A 6,911-nucleotide genomic window follows, 5' to 3' on the forward strand; every position below is an offset into this window, starting at 1 on the left:
AGGCTGCAGCGTTTAAAGAATCTGAGGACACGAACCAAAGAAGCGGCCGTGGCAGAATAACGTGCCCTTTTTACGGCAAACACGAACACAGTCTGGGTGATGAGTCCAGCTGTCAACCACTGGAACTTCATAATCGCTCCTGTGATGCTGGTGAAGACGAAACTGAAGCTCCAGGAGCGACCAGCGTTCACTGGCCGTCATGACTGTTTACCTCCGCCTCGTGAAGTATTGTTCTTTTGCGCGTGCGGTTTGGTTTCGGAACGAGATCTGTTCAGACTGATGTCGCATACAGGTCACATTTAAAAGACAGTGTGAACAGCCAAAGAAAAACATCGGATTTGGTGAGAAAATCAGATTTGGGCCACTTTTACCTGCTGTGTAAACGTAGCCTTAGTTTGCTCCTGTCCCAACTTTTTGGAACATGTTTCTGTGTATCATGTATCAATTTCTGAATGAGCAGACATTTACAAAAAACAAAGAAGATCATAAGGTTAAACCTTAAAGAACTCGATTTTGTACTGTTTTTTACAGGTCAAAGTAGATTTATAATTCACTGCTTCTGCATTTTACCTACTGTCCTAACTTTTTTAGATATGGATGTGTATAACAAAAAAAATAAAACTTGCTTGAATGTGCTGCTCAGACTGGTCACAGGCCATTACAGTGTCCAGCCTGAAAGTCATGTAGGGTAGAGAATTCAATACCTTTTATTATGATATAGTTAAGTCGGAGCAAACATGTGGACCGTCTGAGGGGCCTTGAGGACCAGTTTGGGAAACATTGTTTTATGCTATATATCTTTTTACATTGTTTATTTCATATTAAAATCATATTTGTTTACAAAAACATGACTTTTTTACAAAAGTATGTGGACAGCCATCCTAGTTCATGTTTTTTAGCTGCACTCATTGCTAACAGATGTATAACATCAAGCACATAGTCATGCAGTCTGCTCAGACAAAAGTTGGCAGTAGAATGGAGAAGGGTCTGTCTGCAGACATGCACTCTCAGCCTGACATGCACCGCCAGCCTATTGATGACGTCAGTGCACGCTCTGCCACAACAGTGTTTCTGTCAGTTTTATGAGGAAAACAGTGAACCACGTACTGCTGGGCAACAAAAGCTACACTGAATGTATATTAACATTGTCATACTGATAATAAGATAATTAAATATGGAAACTTTCAGAATAAAACCTACTACAATGATAAGACATGAATGTCGGCAGAAAAAACAGAAATGCTACCGCCAAAACTCATGAAAGCCATGCTGAAGACGATTAGAACCAGTTATCAAAAACTGTAATATTGATTAAAATAGAACTCATTAAGGATTCTAGGAGGCTGAGACAACATACAGTCAACATAGTACCGATTACTTTTGCTGTCTCGTCAACGTCGTCACAACCTCCTAGAAAGTTGTCCAACAACATTGTCATAATTCTGAGGAATAACATTTCAGCGTTGTGACAATGTAGAGAGCACCAAGCGGGCAATGTTGTGGGCACCAAAACAGTATGTTGTGGCAATGTAACTGTGTTTGCAGAGCCGTTAGGAATAAAACCTGATGGTTTTGCTTCCTAACGGGAATTAGCGTGATGGTTGCCGATAGAGGCCATTAGGAAACGATCAAATCTACCTGGAATCAGTCCCAGAAGACCTGATTAAACGATCAGAATCCTTTACACTGTGATATCAACCCATCAGGAAAACATAGAATACCATTAGCGACTACTGAAACCCACCAGGAACCAACAGACACTTTTAATAGGTTCTGTGATTTTTTTTCAACAGGGAGGTGCATTAAATGTAATCATCTAGCTGTGTTATGGGCGAAAAATGGATTAAGTGATAAAATCGCTAAGTTACCCAAAAGTTACCGTGCCGATAGGCTGCTTCTGCCTTTGTGGCAGAGAGTGCATGTGCATGTGACTTCACTGGGGCTGAGAGTGCATCTGGCTGAGAGTGCATGTCTGCAGCCAGACTCTGTTGGTAGAATGGGCCGCATTGAAGAGCTGTGTGACTTTAAACATGGCACTGTTAAAGAATGCCACAGCTTTGTTTGTGAAATGTCAGCTCTGCTAGGTCTGCCCTGGTCAACTGTAAGGGCTACTATTGAGAAATGGAGTAATAAAAACTCCACAAAGCTGAGTAGATTACTCAAATAATAATATAATAAAAATACATTATTAATTGAGTAATTTACACATAATTTTGACTCTTAATCAGGAAGGTATGTTTTTTTAAAAACAGTATCAAACCCTGCACTGCCTTTCAGGGATTCTGAACGTCTTTGTTGGAATCTAGAAAGCCTTTTGTTTCTTGCAGAGCTCACAGTTCAGATATGTAAATGAGCTCTAGCAGAGCACACTGTGATCAGTCTCAGCACTCAGTGTTTTTTCTCATGTAATATCAGGTTTGGTTTTCGTTTTGTTTTTATTTCCAGTACTGTAGCCAAATCAACTAAATATTTTCAGACTGTGACTGCAGACATACAAAACAACGAAATCAATTACTCAAATAGTTTTCCAATAAACTACTAATTTACTCTTATTTTTAAAAAATCCTTTATTAATACATTTATTTGTACTCAAGTAAATTATCACTACAGTACCAGGACTCTTAGGGGTTTTCAGTTATGCAGTTTGGGAGTCGTGAACATAGATCTCTGCGTGTGGGCTTTCACTTCAAAAGTGATGCAGACACACAGCTGGCAGAAGTTGATGTAGTGGTCAAACTTTATTTTGAAGGTCTCCTGTAGATGATCTACAGATACTTTATTAACACACTCCTGGTGATAGCTGATTCAATAACATTATGAAGAGGGTTAGATTTGGGAGTAGGTGTAGGTTTTTGGTAGCAGCCACTGGACCTGCCACTTTGCTTGGCACATTTAATGGCTGCAGGAGTTTGCGGTAGCTAGGCCATGGCTACAGTAGCCGTCACACATGTTCTTAAGGGAAAGAACACCAGGGTGTCAAAAGGAACTGGCAGTTGACCCAAAAGCCACATCTGAGGATGTGGTTAGGGGCCCAGGCTTTTTCAGTACTGACATGAAAAGCTTGAATAAATTCTATCTTCATGCATTTGGTTCACTGTTCAAAGCACCTATAGGGAGGGAAAGTGGTCAGAACATTTTCTACTGTTTGTGTTCAAACCTGAGGTTTGACATGTTGTACAGCATAACGTGTATAACACTATGGGAATGTTCCAAGTGGTGACCATTTGGCTGTTTCAAACACAATTAATTTTGTTCTTGCTTTTTCTGTGTTTTGTTCTATTTATTACTATATAGTTTCCAAATTTTTGTCCCTCGTCTCGGTGTTTTATGTTCACATTTTCTAACTTAAACAAGTGCGTTAGTCTTCTAAGAAGTGCATCCTACTTCTTTTCAAGCACGAAAGTTGTTGTCTGAACACCCCCAACCTTTAAGGCTATATCAGCATTTCTGTGACCATAGTTGTATTTTCATTTCCTTGTTCTTTAGACGGTTCATTGACTTTTGTCTCATTTATTATGTTCTGAAATGCTACTTAACGTGTTGGTAGAATAACTAAAAAAAGATACTATAATTTATGGAGCTGGTGCTTCAGATAAGCACTCATTTACTCGTAAACTCAATACAAAGAGATGGACAACAATCATGAACCGAGTCACAACACAGATTTTGTCTTATAGAGTTTTCATCATAAGCTGCTTTACTGCGTCGACTCAGTTCCTGGTTTTCTTGTCATTTGGGTGACACTGTGAAAGAGAGAGGGTGTGATGGTTTTCTCTGCTGCACTTTCAGATAATTTTATTGCTGAATAATAAAGGTAAGAACACAAATCACACACATTTAATTTTATATAAACATGTTGATACAGTAGCTGTCATACTGTCATTATTGCTGTTTTCAGACTCTTTTTTTGGTGAACTCAGCTGGTTGTGTGTATTTACTGTGGTAGCCGTTCTCGTTTCTACAGTCAGGCCATCATTTCAGTAAGTAGCCAAACGCTGACACAGTTCTCGTCATGTTAGCTGGATTACTGCTAAAAATCATTCTTCACCTGTCATTTTCATTACAGGAAAGAACAACGAAGTAATCAATTAAGACAATGGCAAATATGTTATTCTCCCATAATTCATATCTACGGTATCATTTTCAAGAAGATCTTTTGGCTGATAAGATCAGACTGTCCGTCTTCCTCATCGTTGGAGAGTGTGTAGGTCTGCCAGCTCTAGTTTGGGCTCTGCGTGTTCTGTATGGTCATCATAAGAGTGGAGGCCGAATCTCAGTCTTTGTCATCATGCTTCTTCTTTCCGATGTGCTGGTGCTGCTTCTGAATCCATACATAGTGACAGCGTTGTTGCAGTATAAAAGCTGCTTTGAGACGAGCACGACATGCTGGATGTTAACCTGTTTATGGTCAGGATCAATGATCTATGGGTTTCTTCTACAACAAGTGGTGGCTCTAGAGGGCGCTTTCTCTCTGAGACATCCACACTGCTCTGCTCATGTTTTCTTTCCTTCTTGCTCCATCATCACCTCCATCATTGCATTCATTTGTTTCTTCCTTAGTGAGCTGTTCAGTGCAGTAGGTTTAGCAATCTTGAGTTTGCCTCTTCTTTTAGTTACTCTTTTAGTAACACTGATATCATGTATAGTCACTTGTAGAGCTCCACCTCAAATCAACGACTTCCGTTACAGAACCAAGAAGCCGAGTTGTACAGTGTTAGCTTTTGTCAGTTTCACAGTGATCCTGCAGGGGACGTTCATCATCTTAAGTATTTTTCTGTGGCGTTACAGAGTTGTGTTGGTGATGTTTTTCTGTCTGATGAGTTTGAGAGTGATCACAGACCCCCTGCTGTGTATGTTGGTCTACAGAAAAGACCTCAGGGTCGGGAAAGAAAGACGTGCAGAGCACAAAACAGACATAGAGCTGACTCAGATACAGAGCTCAGACACCCCAAACAGACACACAGCTCAAGAAGTCTGAGGTGAACAGCTTTTTGTAAGTCGCTCTGGATAAGAGCGTCTGCTAAATGATGTAAATGTAAATGTGTCAATACAATCTTCAGTCATCTAAAATTTGACTTCTACAGTTTTTTGTACACTTAATGTCCTAACAGCATCTTATGTGTCTGTGAGATCAGATCAGTTAACCAGGTAATTAATAGAAATTGTACTATTGAATGATTGATATTGATAGGATGTGAATTTGTCTTGTCAACTCAGTAGACTCTTTATAATGTTCTCATAGTTAGAGTTAGTTTTTAGCTTTGTTCTCAACATATATATGAGTTCTTAAAGTGGTCAGTAAGGTGTTCAGCAGTTTTTCACATGGGAACATGTCACTGCTGTGGTGAATTTTTTGTAGCACTGATGAACCACAAATGCGTTACACATGGGTGTGAAATGCATCAGCAAGTCCCTCTAATTCTGAGCAAGCAGCACATTATTCCTAACATACTAGACAAAATGTTACACATAAATGACATTTTAAATGAGGATTTTAGCATCATAAAATGCTCAACACCATTCGATTCCAAGACTGACCATGGTGGATTAGAAGGAGAACTATTCAATACAAACATTCTATACAAATCTTGTAATTCATATCATGAGACTTAATTCATAGAAGTGGAATAGTGTGTTGCAAAATAAAGTGTACAGTTTAATTGCAGTTCACTAAGTGGGCCACAAGGGCGGCCAAAGACTAGTTTTCACATAAACATCCTAAGTCTGCAATTTCTTACTTTGGCCACTAGATGCAGCCAACTGTTGTTTTTTTTTTTGTTGTTGTTGTTTTTATTAATGCATCTTATTAATGCTTGTGTGATAATACCTCTATGTGATTATAACTATAATCTGTATATATCATCATAACTGTATGTATATTTTTTTATGATTGTGTTCTGCTGTGGTCTGTGAGGTAATTCTTACCCCCCTCTTCTCTATATGAGTTACCATATTGTGTTTTTAATGCTGTTTAATTGTTTTATGATCATAAAATCAACATTCAGCAGAATAAATCTGAGTGCAGTTTGGAATTGTGGAGTCATTTTTTAAAGCCATACACTCTTAGAACAGATAGTTCTTCAGCACTTCTTTAGTAAAGACAGTGGTTCTATACTGAACTGTGAACACTCAAAGAACGCTTTGCATGCTTAAATGGTTCTCTGCATGGTCAAACGGTTCTTCGGATTGAGATACAATGTGTAGTATATGGTTCTACGTAGAACTGGTTCAACACAGCACCAAAAAAGGTTTCTATTGTTACAAGCTTGACAGTGAAACAACCAAGAACCATTTTTTTGTTATTTAGAACTATTTTTCAAAAGATTCTATATAAATTCATATACAACACATTCTCTGTCAATTCAAAGAACCATTTCAACATGCAGAGAACCATTTAAGGATGAAATGATTCTAAATAGAACTCAGTTCTAAATCCATTTCTTTTACTAAAGAACCATTAAAGAACCATCCTTTTTAAATCTAGAGCACTTTGGCCAAACAAACATGAATGAGCAAACAAATAGAAAAGTTTGGTTGGTGAGTCAGTGTTCGTTTAATCTCTAGAATGTTCTCCCTCCTGGGTCACTGGGCTGGTCAGCTCCTTTTCTTTTCACTCTAAGGAAAAACTGCAAACATCAGAACGTTGTTTTTGTTACAGGACATTTGGTCAGTGTGCTCTGCTCTCGAGTTTTGAAAGAAAACTGGTGATTTTTACTGTTTGCACAGATGGTCAACATTGGGTTTGGAAAGGACAAATGTGGGCAAATGTGTTAAAAATAAGGTGTACTGACCTGTGACACCTGCTGTGGGTTTGAGGTTTTAACGGATTTAGAACAGCTTGTGAACAGGAAATGTGTCAATTTGATATGGTTTACTGCTTCATGCTGGGGTTTAATTTTAACATCAGTATG

The 6,911-nt window shown here is 38.6% G+C and overlaps 1 long non-coding RNA gene across 1 annotated transcript; it reads left to right on the forward strand.

Moving 5' to 3' along the window:
* The first annotated feature begins 3,745 nt into the window (after nt 1–3,745).
* On the forward strand, nt 3,746–5,155 carry LOC118803610. The gene is made up of 3 exons (XR_005006884.1): nt 3,746–3,814; nt 3,899–3,980; nt 4,067–5,155. It is a non-coding gene; the product is annotated as an uncharacterized LOC118803610 (long non-coding RNA).
* The last annotated feature ends 1,756 nt before the right edge of the window (nt 5,156–6,911 follow it).

Source organism: Colossoma macropomum, unplaced genomic scaffold, assembly GCF_904425465.1.
Source record: "Colossoma macropomum unplaced genomic scaffold, Colossoma_macropomum, whole genome shotgun sequence".
NCBI lineage: Eukaryota > Metazoa > Chordata > Actinopteri > Characiformes > Serrasalmidae > Colossoma > Colossoma macropomum.